General features: G+C 46.0%; 1 protein-coding gene across 7 annotated transcripts in view; it reads left to right on the top strand.

Annotated features, from left to right (window-relative positions):
• LOC118625116 (high density lipoprotein binding protein) overlaps positions 1-15,239 on the top strand; it is a 74,040-nt gene that overhangs the window by 24,941 nt on the left and 33,860 nt on the right. Inside the window, exon 1 of one of the 7 annotated variants that reach the window (XM_036253459.1) lies at positions 11,414-11,458. The exons of the other annotated variants lie outside the window; for them this stretch is intronic. The gene's annotated coding sequence lies outside the window, so the exon portion shown is untranslated. Of the gene's footprint in view, positions 1-11,413; positions 11,459-15,239 lie in introns of those variants that run through there. 7 annotated transcript variants of the gene reach the window in all.

The following is a 15,239-nucleotide window of genomic DNA, read 5'->3' as shown; positions in this document are numbered from 1 at the left end:
CTGTTAAAACACACCTTTTTTTGGTAAGTGGCAGGTTACATAAACACTGTTTCTGCCTGGCCGGTGTGGCTCAGTGGATTGAGCATCGTCCCATGGACTGAGAGGTCCCGATTCAATTCCCGGTCAGGGCATATGCCCGGGTTGTGGGTGTTGGATCCCTAGTAGGGGGCATATAGGAGGCAGCTGATCGATGTTTGTCTCTCACATTGAGTTTCTATCTCTCTCTCTCTCCCTAAAAAAAAAAAAAATCAATGAAACACAAACATATTTTTAAAAATCTTTCTTAAAAAAACAACAACTATTTTTCCATGTGCTCACTTCCCAGCTTCATAGTCTACAATTTAATAGTACAGTTGCTGCTTTTTCAGGTCAGTAAGTGAACCCCCCCCCCCCACTTCCTTTACCCAGTTGCTAGTGCCAGTGATTGTCAATACCTGGCTCTCCCCATCTGCTCCCAGTGCCTTGAGCAGCCTTCTAGAGCTGCCGATGCTTATATAAACACAGCTGTCTGACACAGCCAGCTACACAGCACAGAAGACAGACTCGACACGGACACTGGGTATGTGGTCAAATGGGTACTGTTCATTCGGCCACCAGTCCTTTCGTACGGGGCTGAGAGTCTACCTGAGGGTCTGCTGACCGGATGCTGCAGTCTCTTCTTACATAAACTTAACGCATCCTCTGGGACATTCAGCATCAGCTTCTTTTAAGTGGATCAGGAATTTAAGACACTGACAAAGTAGTTGGAAGGTGGCATTGCTTGAGATTTTTGAGTTGCCTTTTTTTTTTTTTTCTAACTGCATGATTTTGATTTTTATTTTATTTTAAATATTTCTTTTTTTTTTTTTTTTTTTTAATCCTCGCCCGAGGGTATTTTTCCATTTTTTGTACAGATAGAATGGGAGGGAGAGAGAGGAAGGGAGAGAGAGAGAGAAACATCGATGTGAAGGGACACATCGAGTGGCTGCCACCCGCACGACCAACCAGGGCCGGGGACAAACTGCAACCGAGGTACATGCCCTTAGCGGGAACCGAACCCGGGTCTCTCCAGACTGCAGGCGGACGCTCTAACCGCTGAGCCAAACCGGCCAGGGCCTAACTGCATAATTTTTAAAAAGCAACTTGCCCTTGCTGAGAAATTTCAGTGTGTTAAATTTAGTATTCACAGAACTGTTTCTTTTGCTCTTACTTTCTTCTTTTGTGTTATTTCTAGAGTACGTAATTACATTAGCAAGCATAGCTGGCACGAGCAGGTTTGGGAGCAAGCATCCACGGTCTTGAGGGCGCAGCAGTGCAGGGCTCCCCAGGTTGAGGGAGTGCAGGGTGGCATGTTCTTTCACATGCTGGAGAATGAAGACCTGCTCCTTGGGCAGCTCGTGGTGGAGGCTGGTTATAGGACCCTGTGCTCCACCGGCATGTTTGCTCTGCGCTTCTCTTTGGACACACACCTGAGTCTATGCTGGAGAAATTCTTAGAAGTAGGACTTGCTTGGTCAAAGAACATTTGTTTTTTTTTTGTTTTTTTAATTTTTTTATCCTTACCCGAGGACTTTTTTCTTAATGCTTTTATCTTCAGATAGAGTGGGAGGGAGGGGGAGAGAGGGAGGAAGAGAGAGAGAGAAACATCGATGTGAGAGGGACCCATCGAGTAGTCGCCACCCACACGAACCCAGCCGGGGCCAGGGACAAGCTGCAACCAAGGTACGTGCCCTTAGTGGGAACCGAACCCAGGACTCTCTGGTCCGCGGGCCTACGCTCTAACCCCTGAGCCAAACCGGCTAGGGCAGAACATTTGTATTTTAAATTACAACCTGTAATCAAATTGCTTTTCAAAGAGATCACATCAGTAATTATTGAAGCCACACCAGTTTTCCCACACTTTTTCTGACAGTCATCAAAACTTTATTTTTGCCAGACTGAGAGGTAAAATGTAGAGTCTCATGCTGCTGTCAACTTGGGTTTTCTTTTGTCCAAATTAAATAAATATTCTTTGCCTTTTTGTGAAAGATGTTTGTATCTTTACCCCCCCCCCCCCCCCCCCGTTCGCCCTTTTTTTTTTTTAATGGGTTATTAAAGTCCTTGGAAGAAATACTGCACATATATTTGGTAGCTTCTTTCCTGGAAATCTTTGAAACTATACCTTGCACCACAATGTCTGCCTTTAAAATATAAAAAGAAACAAACAGTCCCTGGCTGGTGTTGGTCAGTGGTTAGAGTGTCAGCCCGCACACTGAAGGGTTGCAGGTTTGATCCCTGGCCCAGGTCAGGGTACATTCAGGAGGCAACCAATCAATGTGTCTTTCTCACATCAGTGTCTCTCTCTTTTTCTCATCCCCCCTCCCTCCCTTCCACACTCTAAAGATCAGTGGAAAAAATATCCTCAGATGAGGATTAACAACAATGACGAAAACAGGTTAAGTTTAATAATGTATTCTGTTTAACCTAATCCAAAATACTATTTCAATGTGTAATCAATAAAAAATTATTAATAAGATGTTTTACATTGAGTTTTTTTGGTCTAAGTCTTCAAAATCCAGTATGTATTTTAGACTTACAGCATATATCAATGTGAGCTAGCCACATCACAAGTCAACAGACAGATTCGCCCGTGTACGTTGGCCAACATGGCTCTGAAGAGGAGTGTTTATTTCATTTCTATGGAAATTTATTACCTTACTCTTTTGAATCTAACATTTGTCCAGTCTGCTTTTTAAAAACATTTTATGGTGTATTTATCTGACACATGTCCTTGAATTAGGCCATAAATATTCTTTACTCATCTATATAAAAATATGCTGGGCCCGGCCGGGTGTGGCTCAGTGGTTGAGCGTCAACCCATACACCAGGAGGTCGCTGGTTCAATTTCCAGTCAAGGCACATGCCCAGGTTGTGGGCCAAATCCCCAGTGAGGGGCGTGCAGGAGGCGGCCAGTGGATGTTCTCTCTCATTGATGTTTCTTTATGTCCCTCTCTCTTCCACTCTAAAGTCAATAAAGAAAAAAATTTTTTAAGTATGCCAGTTATTTCAATATTCTGTAAGTTGGTGTGGTAGAGTACTTCATTAAATGTATTCATTTAGTGGGATTAAATGCTAATTTCCCCAGTGAGAGACTTGCTATAGAGCAGATGCTCTCTCTTGATCTTTTTAACAATTTTCAAAGGCTCCAAAAGTTCATAAATGGAAAACATAGAAGTTGAAAACTTAAACACCCAGCCCAGGTAAGCCAGACAGTGTGTGAGCGAGAGAGACTGTGAACTTCATGTCCTGTTACAGGTTTGGTGTTCTCCATACAGTCTCTTCTCAGGGGGGATGCCTGTATTTTCAAATTATGTAGAAGTATGTGCCCCTAATAAGAGTGGTAGTGTCATTGAGGGAAATTCCAAGTTGCCATTTCTGGAAAGACATGATGACACTGACAGAATTAGTGGAGAAAGAACAAAGCCAGGTGAGGGAAACCATGGGCCACAGCAGTCACATCTCATCTGAACTTGTGCGGCTTTGTTTTAGAGACCAAGCTGCTGAGTTTAATGTGCATATGGTAATAAATGTCATCTCTGAGCCAAGGTAAGGAGCCTGAGTTTGATGTGTTCAGTGTTCGGACAAGTCAACTTGAGTTGATATTACAGTTTATAACTATAGCCACATATAAATAAGTGTAATCATAAAGGGGGTTTGGTGTTATATTTTAGCTATCAAGGGGGCTGAAAACATACTGTTCTTTGCCCTGATGTACGCTGTGTGCTCAGGATGGGAGAACCCACTTGAACACCCTCCCTCAGCACCATGCCTATGGGCACACACTGCCACCAAGTGTCAGACCTAGAGGCGGCCTCTGGCCTGCTTTTCCTGCCCCCGTGAGTATGGTGATTGGGTCAAGCTATGAGTGCAGTAGCATAAATTATGCTCCTCAGTTTCTCTGTCCATGGTCATCCATTGGCAGGTTGTTCAAGTTGTTGGCTGACCGTTATGTGACTGCCATTCTCTGTATGTCTGCTTTCACTCTCGTGGGAGAGCTGCTCCCTGAGGTTTGCATCTGCAAGTGGGGTTCTCTCACAGCATCTGCACCTTGAGCCTTAGTAGGCCTGTGAGTGGTGTGAAGGACAAAGGTTTTTTCCTCATCTGATAACCAGTTTTTCCAGAGGCATTGATTGCATAGTCCATCCACAAGGCCACTCTGATGAAATTCACACCCGTCTGTGGTGATGTCTGCTGGCAGCCCTCTCCTGTGTACCTGTCCCTGCACCAGCACACTGCCTGAGCTCCCAGCTGAATTCTTAGTGTTGGGGAGGGCACGTTCTCCCTGCCTCGTTGTCCTCAGGTTTGTGTCAGCTGTTCATGGCCCTTGATTTCTTTTGTATAAAATGTGTTGTATAAATTTAAATTATATATGTAAATATTCTAAAAATTGTACGTATACATATTGCTTGATGCACTATTTTAAAAATGTATAAGAAATATTTTTGAATAAATAAAAATTGTATAAAATCTGGTTGTAAAATTCCATACATGCATGCATAGGCATATCCCTTTGGGGATTTTAAGTTGCATTTGCTTTGAAATTCGAATCTGATTGGGGAGAGTTGCGGTCTCTGTGATCGTCTTCCTGCATAGGTGAGCATGGCAGTTCTCCATTTGTTTATTAGGTCTTTTCTGTATTTTACAAAGATTTTTCTAGTATTGTTAATAATTTCTATTTTTTATTTGGTTTATTTCTAAGAGTGTGTTGCTGGCGTTTGGAACATGATTAAATTTGTGTGCTCGTCTTATTGGACTCTAGTTCTAGTGGTATTTTATCAGATTCCCTGGATCTCGTGTGGTTGCTTGCACAGTTGTGTTGTCTAAACATGGGCATTTTTGCTCTTTCCAAGCCTCTTACCTTTTTTTTTCTTGCCTTACTGCCCTGGCCAGAATTATAGTGCAGATTTGAATAGATACAACACTCGGACACTCGGCAGCCTGTCTTCTTCTGACCCTGATGTGAATGGTGCTAATGAGGGATGTGTCCCAGTATTCCTAGTTTTTATCAGTAATAAGTCAATCATATCAAATTCTTTATTTGAATATTTTGAGACGATAAGATGTTCTTGCCCCATGTTGACTTACTTTATTTTTCTACTAGTGTACCCCTTGCATTACTGTAATAAATTTGACTTATCGTGATATATTTGTTTTATGTTTCTGGATCAGTTGGCTCGATTATGATAGGTTTTTGCTTTAAGGCTCCTAGGTGAGATTCACACATTCTTTTCCCCTATTATCCTGGTCTGGGAGGTATTAGAGTTTCCTGGGTTTGTGAGCGATGTGGGAAGGTGATCTCTTGGGGCTTTCTTACAGAAGCTCCGGGGCCTGCCTTTCTGCTGTGATTTTTGTATTTGTTCCTTAAAAGATTGGAGAGGCTTGGTTATTTCAAGCTTACATTTCTAAACAAACTCAGTTTGAGGAACTTATTTTTCTAGGAATTGCCTATGTCATCTGTTTTCAAGTTTTTGATAATATGTACTTTTCTCAATAGAATTCTCGTTAAGATTTTTCAAAGTCTCTATTGTAGCTGTAGTTTTGACCCCCTTTGAATTCTCCCTCTCTCTTCTCTTTTTTTTTTTTTTTTTGGTACATACCCCTAGTGGGAACCGAACCCATAACTCTCTGGTTCGCAGGCCAATGCTCCAGCCACTGAGCCAAACCGGCCAGGGCCCCCCTTTGAATTCTTAATATTGCCTGTTTAATTTGTTCTCTTCTTTTCAATAATCATTTTTGCCAGAGATTTAACTAGTTGTTTGTTTTTTTCCTCATTGGAGGACGTTTTTCCATTTTTGTTCAGATAGAGTAGGAGGGAGAGATAGGAAAAGAGCAAGAGAGAGAAACATCAACGTGAAAGGGACACATCGAGTGGCTGCCTCCTGCACACCCCCAACTGGGGTCGGGGACAAACTGCAACCGAGGTACGTGCCCTTAGAGGGAACCGAACCCGAGTCTCTCTGGTCCGTGGGCCGACGCTCTAACTGCTGAGCCAAACTGGCCAGGGCTAGGTGGTTTTTTTTTTTAAAGACTCAGCTATAGGGTTGTGTTTATTCTCTCTAATATGTCCTTTACTTCATTAATGTCTTTTTTTTTTTTTTACTTCATTAATTTCTTATCTTTATTCTTTTTTTAGGTTTATTTTATGGTTTTTCTATTTTTAGGAGAGAATTATTAGCCAATTAATTTTTACTTTTTTAAAATCATTTGTTGTTTTAATCCTAACTCAAGGATATTTTTCCATTTATCTTCGGATAGAGTGGGAGGGAGGGAGAGAGAAACATCGACGTGAGAGGGACACATTGACTGGTTGCCTCCTGCAGGACCCTGACCAGGGCCTGGAACGAACCGCAACTGAGGTACGTGCCTTTGACTGGAATCGAACCTGTGACTCTTTGGTTCGTGGTGGTCCGATGCTCTAACCACTGAGCCAAACTAGCCAGGGCTACTTTTTTGTTTTCACTAATATGGTAGCTTAAGGTTATAAACTTGTCTCCGTAACACTTGGGCCCCATCCCACAAGTGTGGATATAAACTGCTGGAATCTAAATAGTTTCAGATTTCTATCTTTGACCCATGAGCTATTTAGGAGCAAGTTTTAAATTTTCCAGGCTTAAAAATTTCATTTGACAGGTTGACTTGTAATTAATTGTATTGTGGTCAGAGAATGTTATGATATTAAATTTTGCCATTTGTTTTTTGTTTTGTTTTTGTTTTTTCCCCTCAGCTCCTGGCAAATATTTTTTTTTTAAATTTTTTTATTGATTTTGAGAGAGAGAGAAACATCGATGCGACAGACACATCGATTGGCTCCTCCTGCAAGGCCCCCACTGGGGATCGAGCCTGAAACCTGGGCATGTGCCCTGACCTGGAATCAAACTGGTAACCTCTTAGTCCATGGATCGATGCTCAACCACTGAGCCACACTAGCTGGCCTGGCCAATTTTTATTTTAAAAAATTTTGTGTGTGCTTGAAAACAACATGTCATTTCTAATCATTAGGCAAAGGTTTACATATATCCAATAAAGTAGGTTTATTAACTACATTGTTTTAATTTTCTGTATCATTTTTTGTTTGTTTGTTTTTGTTTTTTTTATCCTCACCCGAGGACTTTTTTTGCATTTATCTTCAGATAGAGCGGGAGGGGGAAAGAGAGAGAGGGAAACATCGACGCGAGTGAGACACATTGGCCACCACCCACACGACCTTAACCAGGGCCAGGGACTAACCGCAACCAAGGCACATGCCCCTGGGGGGAACCGAACACGGGACTCTCTGGTCCGTGGGCTGACACTCTAGCTCTAACTGCTAAGCCAAACCAGTCAGGGCAATTTTCCGTATCATTTTGATCTTTATGTTACCAAGAGCTGAGTCAGTCTTCTCCTGTAACTTGGATATATCAATTTCTAATAAACTTCAGTTTTTACTTTATATATTTTTGTAGCTATGTTATCAGATACACACATAATTAGAGTTGATTGAATTTTTTATTCTTGACCTTCCTTGTTCTTAATAATGCTTCTTACCCTGTAGCCTGTTTTATCCGAAAGCAGTACAGCTAGCCCAGCTTTCTTTGGTTAGTATCTGTTTGGAGTCCACCTTCCACCCCTGTACTTTTAGCCTCTGTGTCCTCCTGGTTGAGGGCTCTTAAATCACTTACGGCTGGATTTAGTAATGGGCCTGTTTAGTGTGTTAACATTAGATTGTTGGTGCGTTTGAATTCGTCTTCCATCATTTTTGTTTTAAATTGCTTCTCTTTTACTTCTGTTACTTCCTATTTTTTTCTTTTTTCCTCTGATTAATAATGCGTAATACAAAATAACGTAACTGGTAAGTAATAACATTTATTGTAGTGAATAACTCTGAACTTAGCTAATCTAAGATAGAATATTGCCAACAGCTTCCACTTGAATGAGTATAATTTCTGGTTTGAAAGTTAACTGTTTGGTTTTACTAGATTATCTTTAAATTTTTATCATTCATTTAACAAGAGCTAAACTTAATATTTCAACTTCTCAAATAATTTAATGATCTTAAAATATTGTAACTTCAATTATCCTCATCTCACCTTATGTTTTACTGTTGCCTAGAATCTTAATTCTGTCTTGTATTTTAACTCTTCCCCAGGGTGTTTTGTTACTTGTTTCACTTTACCTAGGTTACTGGTTTCTTTATGGATACTCTTCTTGCAAGTTTCTCTGGCTTTCATCTTCTTCTTGCTGAAATACACCCTTTAATAGTTATCTCAGGAGTTACCCACTGAGAGTAATTGTTTCATCTTTGTTTAAATGTGTCTATTTCATTCTGGTTCCTAAATTAGATGAAGAATTCCAAGTTGACAGGTACTTCCTTCAGCATAATTTCAGTTTTTTCTTCCTTGCCAAGGATATACTTTTACTGATTTTAGAGGGAGAGCAAGTGAGCTCCAGTGCTCCAACCAAGGACTGAACCCAAAACCCATGTATGTGCCCTGACTAGGAATCAAACTCACAACCTTTTGGTGTACAGGACCATGCCCCAACCAACTGAACCACCCAGCCAGAGCCCTTGAGCATAATTTGCATGTGGTATTTCATTGTCTTCTGGTAGACAGGCACTGTGCTGTCGCGAGGCCTGCCCTCCTCTCCTGGCACTCCTGCTCAAGAGACCCGTCTTTTCTCCAGCTGCTTTTAAGGTCTACTCGGGCTTTCTGTCTGGGGTTTCACTCTAGTGTGTCTTGGTGTGGATTCATTTAAATTATGCTGCTAGCCACCTGCTCTGCCCCTTTGGGGAAGGGGAGAGGAATGTTGTCTTTACATTCTAAGACTTTCTCCAGTCTTTCTTCTCTGTTCTTTGTATTTCCTTCTTTTGGAACTCCTATTAGGCACATGTGGAATGTCCTTATGTCTGTGCTTCTTAACCTCTTCCTTTGTCCCATTTCCAGACTTATTAATGCCGCTGTCATGTCTTATGTCTCTGTAGTCACTAAGATTTTTATGTAGTTTCAATCAAATAGTTCTGTCATCTGAAGTTCTTGAGTCTAATCCTATGTCAGTCTTATTTTTTGGATTTTGGACTTTAGCCTCTCTGCAGTGTGGGTAGGTCTGCAAGAGTCCTTTGCAGCTTGGTGTGAAGTTTTTTCCCTCCCAAGTGGGATTTCTTTCTGTCTTGTTAATTTCTATGTTTAACCTGGGGTTTCTTGGACAGGTGGAATTGTAGGAGTTTGAGCCCTGAAGGTTTATTGACTAGTCCACAGTTGCTAGTGCTCAGAGCTGCTCCCACCTCCTGGCGCAGGCTGGTCAGAAAGTATCCTGTAAAACCTCTGTGCTTATAGGCTTTTCTTCTCTTTTTCTAGCCCCTGCCTTCTGTTGAGGGTTAGTGCTTTTGCGGATCATGGCTTTAAGTGGGGATGGGGACAGTGGCCTATTCTAACCTTTTTCCTTGAGCAGGCCCAAAGATTTTCCCTTGAGCAGGCCCAAAGCTTTTCCCCTGTTCCTTGAGGACTAAAAACCCAAACATCTTAGACCAATGTTTGCCTTTTGAGGCAGCCATAGTGGTTTGCACATTATCTGGTGTGAGTGTTGCTAGACTCAGACTTCTCAGAATTTGCCTCTACAAACTTTCACTGCACTAAACCTTACTGGGAAGAAAAGCTGGTAATTGTTATCAGTATTGAAGCAGCCTGGGATGGTTTGTGGCACCAATTTAACATTTGATGTTTATAATATTTTTTGTTAAACTCTCTTAAGGCCTTCTGTGCAGTAGGTACTGGGCGAGCTTCTGCCTGTGGCAGCTTCCTAGCTTCTTTGGGAGTTCTTTGACAGCGGACCTGCCAACTGTTCCCGAATTCCGCCCCCCTTCCTTCCTCCTCATCCCCCACTCCAGTGCTGAGCCCTCAAAAATAAACAATAACAAAATACAGTTGTCTGTGTTGCTGGTTGGATAATCCCTGTGAAAAGACTACCTACAAACAGCAGTAATAACACAGGAAGGGGTACTGAAGAGTTCCCTGGAGCTTAGAGAGGCTCTTACAAGTCTATGGAAGTGCCCCTGCTTGGGTACCTTCCTAGTGACTTAGGGCACTGCTTGGATGATGATGTCCTTGGCTCTGAGTAGCAGATTTTTCTCTGCCTTCATGGCTTCTCCCCTCGCCTGCAGCTTGCACATACAGTTACCCACCTGACATTCCTACTTGGCCATCCTGTGAGGCATCTCACATGTCCCATCCCCAGCTTGAAATCCTGATTCTTTGCATCACATGCTCCCTTCTCCCTGAGGCCAGCTATAGAACCCCCATGCCATTCTTGACTTCAATCATGCCCACATCTAGTTAAGACAGAACTTGATGCTACCTTCCAAATCTGGCCATTTCGTTCACCTGCCATTGTCAACCATAATGGAAAGCCAGTGATCTTTAGACCAAACAGCTACAGTAGCTCCCTGCCCACCTCCTCCATGTACTTGGACAGTGCTCCTCTAGAAAGTACATCTGGTCTGGTCCTGCCCTCTGCTGCTGGGAGCTCCAGGCCTGCTCCCCACCATCCTGAGCAATCCCCCTGTGGAAACTAGACGCTGGGCTGGCCGGACCTGACCTCTTGGTTCCTGCAATACACGTATACCTTGAGTCTCACCCCATGTGGAATGGTCCTGTGCTCAAGTATCCATGGTGCACGCCCATACTTCATGCAGGGTTCTGCTCATATGCCCTCATCACAGGTACAGACTGGTATCTCTAAGTTCCTCCACTAGACTTAGACGCTTGATAAAAAAGAAACGTTATTGTTCACTTAACACACAACAAATGCAGACCTGGCTTGTCATCCTCACCAACTAGGGTGGGAGCCCACTGAGGGTGGGGCTTCTGTTCTCACTCTGGTATGTCTAGGGCCTGCCAAGAGTAGGCACCTTCTTCCTAATGTCCCACTCGAGATAGTGGACTTTTTAAGGATCGGAGGTCTCTGACTTTGAAGGTGATTAAACTAGTAGCCAAGGACTAGAGTCGGGATATTTTATAGATGTGAAGGACACAGGACCAGAACTCCTCGCCAGAAAGGAGAAGAAAATGTGTGCTCCAAACTTAGGAGGCATGGCGTGTGTTCCCAGGGGAGTGCTGTTAGGCTAAAGCCAGCTTGTCATCAGCAACTGAAAGTTGGAGCTGGTTCGGGTGGCAGTTCATTTGCTTTGTTGTCCCTCGAGGCTCCTCGCCTCTTTCGGGTGGGAGGCAGAGCGGCAGTTCTTCCTGACCCTCCTCTGGCCGGCCCTGCGGGTCTCTGCAGTCTGGAGTCGCTGGGCGCCCTGACCTGTGCGCCGGGCGGGGGCGGGGCCCTGCGCGGGGTGGGGCGGGGCGCCGCGGTCTGACGTGTCTCTGCGGGATTGGAGCCGCCGCCCTATATAGCCGCCGGGGCCCGTGCGCCGGCCTCGGAGCGGAGCGCAGGCTTTTCTCGGAGGAGCGGCAGCACAGCGAGTGAGTGAATCAGCGAGCGAGCGAGCGAGCACGGGGAAGGGGGCGCGGGCCGAGCAGCTAGCGCCCCGGCTGCTCGCGAAGTTGGGGCACCGGGGGCGGGGCCGCGTGCCGGGCTGGACTGCCGACGTGGAGCGCCGGGCAGCCGGGCAAGCGGGGGAGGGGCCGGGGTCGCCTTCGGTCTCCCCCACCCTGGCCCTCCGTCCAGCCCCGAGCTCGGGCGCCCCTTCCTCCCAGGCCAGACGGGCGGGCTGGCGGGTGGGGGGACCGGCTACGTGTCACCACTGCGCATGGGCCGCGGCGCTGGCACGGGAAGAGTAAGAAACTTTCGAGAGTCCACCGGCCGCCGGCCCGCGCCTGTCCTGAGGCGAGAGCGCCCCCTCCACCCCCACCCCCACCCCCAATCAGGGTCGTGTTCCCTCTGCCTGCCCCCCTCCCAGCCCTGGCGCTGGGGGAGGTGCGGCCGACCTGGGCCCAGGTCGGTGACGTGGGCGTCTGGGCCGTGCCCCTTACCCCACCGGAGGAGCGCTCCTCCCCCAGGAGGGGAGGGTGGTCACAGATGTCTGTCCTGCAGGGTAGCCCGTGTCTGGGACGGCTGAAGGGGCCTAGCAGTCTGGTTGTACCTCCACCTGCTGCCCGACTGCCTGCGTGGTCGGGGCTGGGCCTACGCCCTCCTCGGGCCGGCGCGCGACTTGGATGTACCCCAGGGTCCTGGGCGAAAAATACATTACGGAAAAATACCGAATTCGGATGGAAGGCGGGGAGGCCGAGCGCGCTCCTGCCCCTTTAAGCCTGTCCCCGCCTGCGGGCTCGCGTGGCCTGTGGGAGGGCCGTGCTGAGGTGGCATCTGCGAAAGTTCCTCCTGCGGGATGGTGCCGACTTCCAGAACTTGGCGGAACGCACGCATGCCCGCCTCTGCCCACCACTCAAGACAGGCTTGCTGGTTTTTTGGTCTGTCGGGATTTTGTTTATCAAGTTTGGTTTATGGGTCCTGAGAGGTACTTTTTCAAAAACTTCCCTTGCAAGTTTGCTGTGGAATGAAAGTATATAATTTTAGTTTTGGAAGAAGAGGAGAGAAGTCCTGGGTTTTAGCTAGAGATTTTGGTGTTTTCATACCAAGTCCTGGCTGTATGTAAGGTGCCGAGATTCTTACTAGTTGCAAGTAGCATTCTTTCTGGGCTGTTACTTGCGAGTCCTCTTAGCTAAGATTTTTCCTTTTGAATATGTAATTGGCAAGATGTCAGGAGGAATCAACTTTCTCTTTGTTTTTAGAAGTAAAAAAAAAGTACAATTTCTTCATTTAAAGATTTTTCTGTTTGGTTTTTAAGAACGAGTTTCAGGTGTAATCCACACGTTTTCCCCACATATGTGTGTGTGTGTTGGGCTGGGGGGCGGGTGTCAACAGGGCTTGAAGTCTCTTGGGGTGAGAAGAGTCCGGGCTTCCATGACTCTCCTTTTCTGGTTCTGTTTGCTGCATGCTTATAATTTGAGATGTGGGTGTTTTTGTTTTTGTTTCTCTGTCCACATTTACACTGAGAAGCAACACTTCAAGTCCAGATTGAGAATAGTTTTAGATTTGAGATCTGTGTGGGTGGACCTGAATGCTTTGGGCAGGGAGAGTTGTGGAGAGCCACCACAGCGATGAAGGGACTGGGCCATCTTGGGAATAACCGAAGCAGGAGGTCGGCCTCAGGCATCTGAAGGAATGTTGGAGGGAAGAGTGGGCTTGTTTTCTGGCCAGAGGGGGAGAGGTTGTGGGTTTAGCACAGCATAAGGCAGGCTGCTCTGACAGCTACGTAGAGTGGAACAGAGGAGGAGTGTGGCTCCTGCCTCTGGTGGTATTCAAAGGCTGCAATAGGGATGTCTAAGGTCCTTTTCAGTCCTGATTTGAGCAACATTACTAGATCAACTGAGAAACTGTGAGAGCAGATGTCTGACCCCTGTTCTTCGGCCCTAAGTTCTCCTAGGACCTTAAGATAGCAAGTGAAGGAGCTAGGGTAGAGAGCACCCCCAGCCACAGTCGTGCTTATGAGGTCATGGAAGGACCTCTGACAGCCAGAGTAAGTCTGTCAGGGGTTTCTGTGAAGGTGGAGCTGGAGCCAGTGGGTGAGGTTGATAGTGGCCTTTTATAAGGTTTCACTCCAGAGCCTCAGGTGGGGCTGAGGTCTGATTTACACAGGGATCATCAGATACGTATTTAAAGTGGATTCTATAAAGGTGGGATTTGAGAAGTGTATAAGAAAAACGATAGCCTTGTTTGATAACATCAGAAATTTATTAATTTAATCCATTCACGTAATCTGTTCAGCTGTGACATTTCAGATCTGAACTGCTGTTTGAAATCTGGAGATGGGAGACGTAGTGTGTCCTGTCAGACCAGTCTGGAGTTTTCTGGAGGTCCACTCTGTTCTCCTCAGCTTGCCTGAAGGCCTGTGCACTGTGGGGGTGTGAGAGGCTCTGCGGCAGGTTCTCGTTTCCAAACGTTCGGTTTGGCTGCAGCTTCCGCTGCTTCTAGTAGGACGGACTGGAGCTGACTTCTGAAGGTGTGAGCAGTCAAAAGAGAGCCTTGGGAGTTAGTCCCATCCTGTGTGTGACACCACGTGCAGGGTAGGGATTGGGTCCCAGGTCTGTAGCTGGAGACATGGATAGTGACTGTGCCCCACAGCTTGTGCCTGTCACTGGGTCGTGGAGACTGGCCTTGTCCGGGAAAGCAGGGAGGCTGGTCATGGGCGCACGGAGGAGGGAGTGGCTGTTGTGGTTATGTATGTAAACCTGGCTTGTTAAGAGAGAGCTGTCAGTGGTTAAAAAGTGGTGGTACTTGGGACAGCCGGGAGTGGAAGGCTGTTAAGGTGGGACTGTCACCAGGCAAGTGTATGTGCAGCCCAGTGGGAGTTCGGAGAAAGGAGGGTCAGTTGGACCCTGGGGGGTGAGGACCGGGAACACCTACCTTGCTCTGGACTGGCCAGACACGAAATCCCACCGAGTGCTCGCCCTCCCACCACTCATGCCTGCTGGGTGGATGTGCTGCTCTCACTCTGTGACTTAATGGAAAGGCTTGCTTTCTTCCTCGCCTTAATCTTTAAAACGTGCAGATTAGAATTAGTTGGAGACAAATTCCTAAGTAAATAGTCAGTTTGTCTCTACCTTTCCCCTGGTCTCAGGTACATCTTTGTGTTGGGTGGGTCTTTCTAAAATCCTGAAATGCCACTGGTGCATGGTCTGGCTGGGACGATGCATTTACTCTTCTGATGCACCTCCGATTGCCATGAGCTCTCTACCTAGCTCCTGAGCCATGCATGTTATGGGGGTGTTATTCTTTGATTAGGTAGGGTGTTCTGTTACCGTTGTTGATTCTTCCACTTCTGACCCCTGTCATTAAGTCTGGCTCATCAGTGCCTTGTGCCAGTGTGTGTGGTATTTTGCCTGAAGCGGCAGTAACTGACCCGGCAGCTCACTATTTCAAAGTCCCCCAAGGCAAGGTGACCCATACCCTCTTAATTCATAGCGTAGCTCTTGGCCCTCCCCTGACAGTCTTGGAAAGTTCCTCCAGCCCTGCTGTTTTCTGGCCTGATTTCTAAAACCCAGTGGATTAGAAGGGACCAAAGGACTGTTAAAGACAGTAGCTCTCAGTCACCTTTAAAAGTTCAGAAGGTCCTTAGGTCCATATTCTGTTCTGCACCACAGCACAGTATCAGATCCTTTCTTCTGGCTCCATACTCAGAGATTAAGAGGGCACAGGAAAAAGTACATAACCATGTCAGAGAACAAACTACCAGTTGGTGAG

Source organism: Molossus molossus, unplaced genomic scaffold (genome assembly GCF_014108415.1).
Source record: "Molossus molossus isolate mMolMol1 unplaced genomic scaffold, mMolMol1.p scaffold_m16_p_11, whole genome shotgun sequence".
Lineage (NCBI taxonomy): Eukaryota > Metazoa > Chordata > Mammalia > Chiroptera > Molossidae > Molossus > Molossus molossus.
Note: the sequence above shows the minus strand (reverse complement) of the source record. Positions and strands in the feature narration are given on the sequence as shown.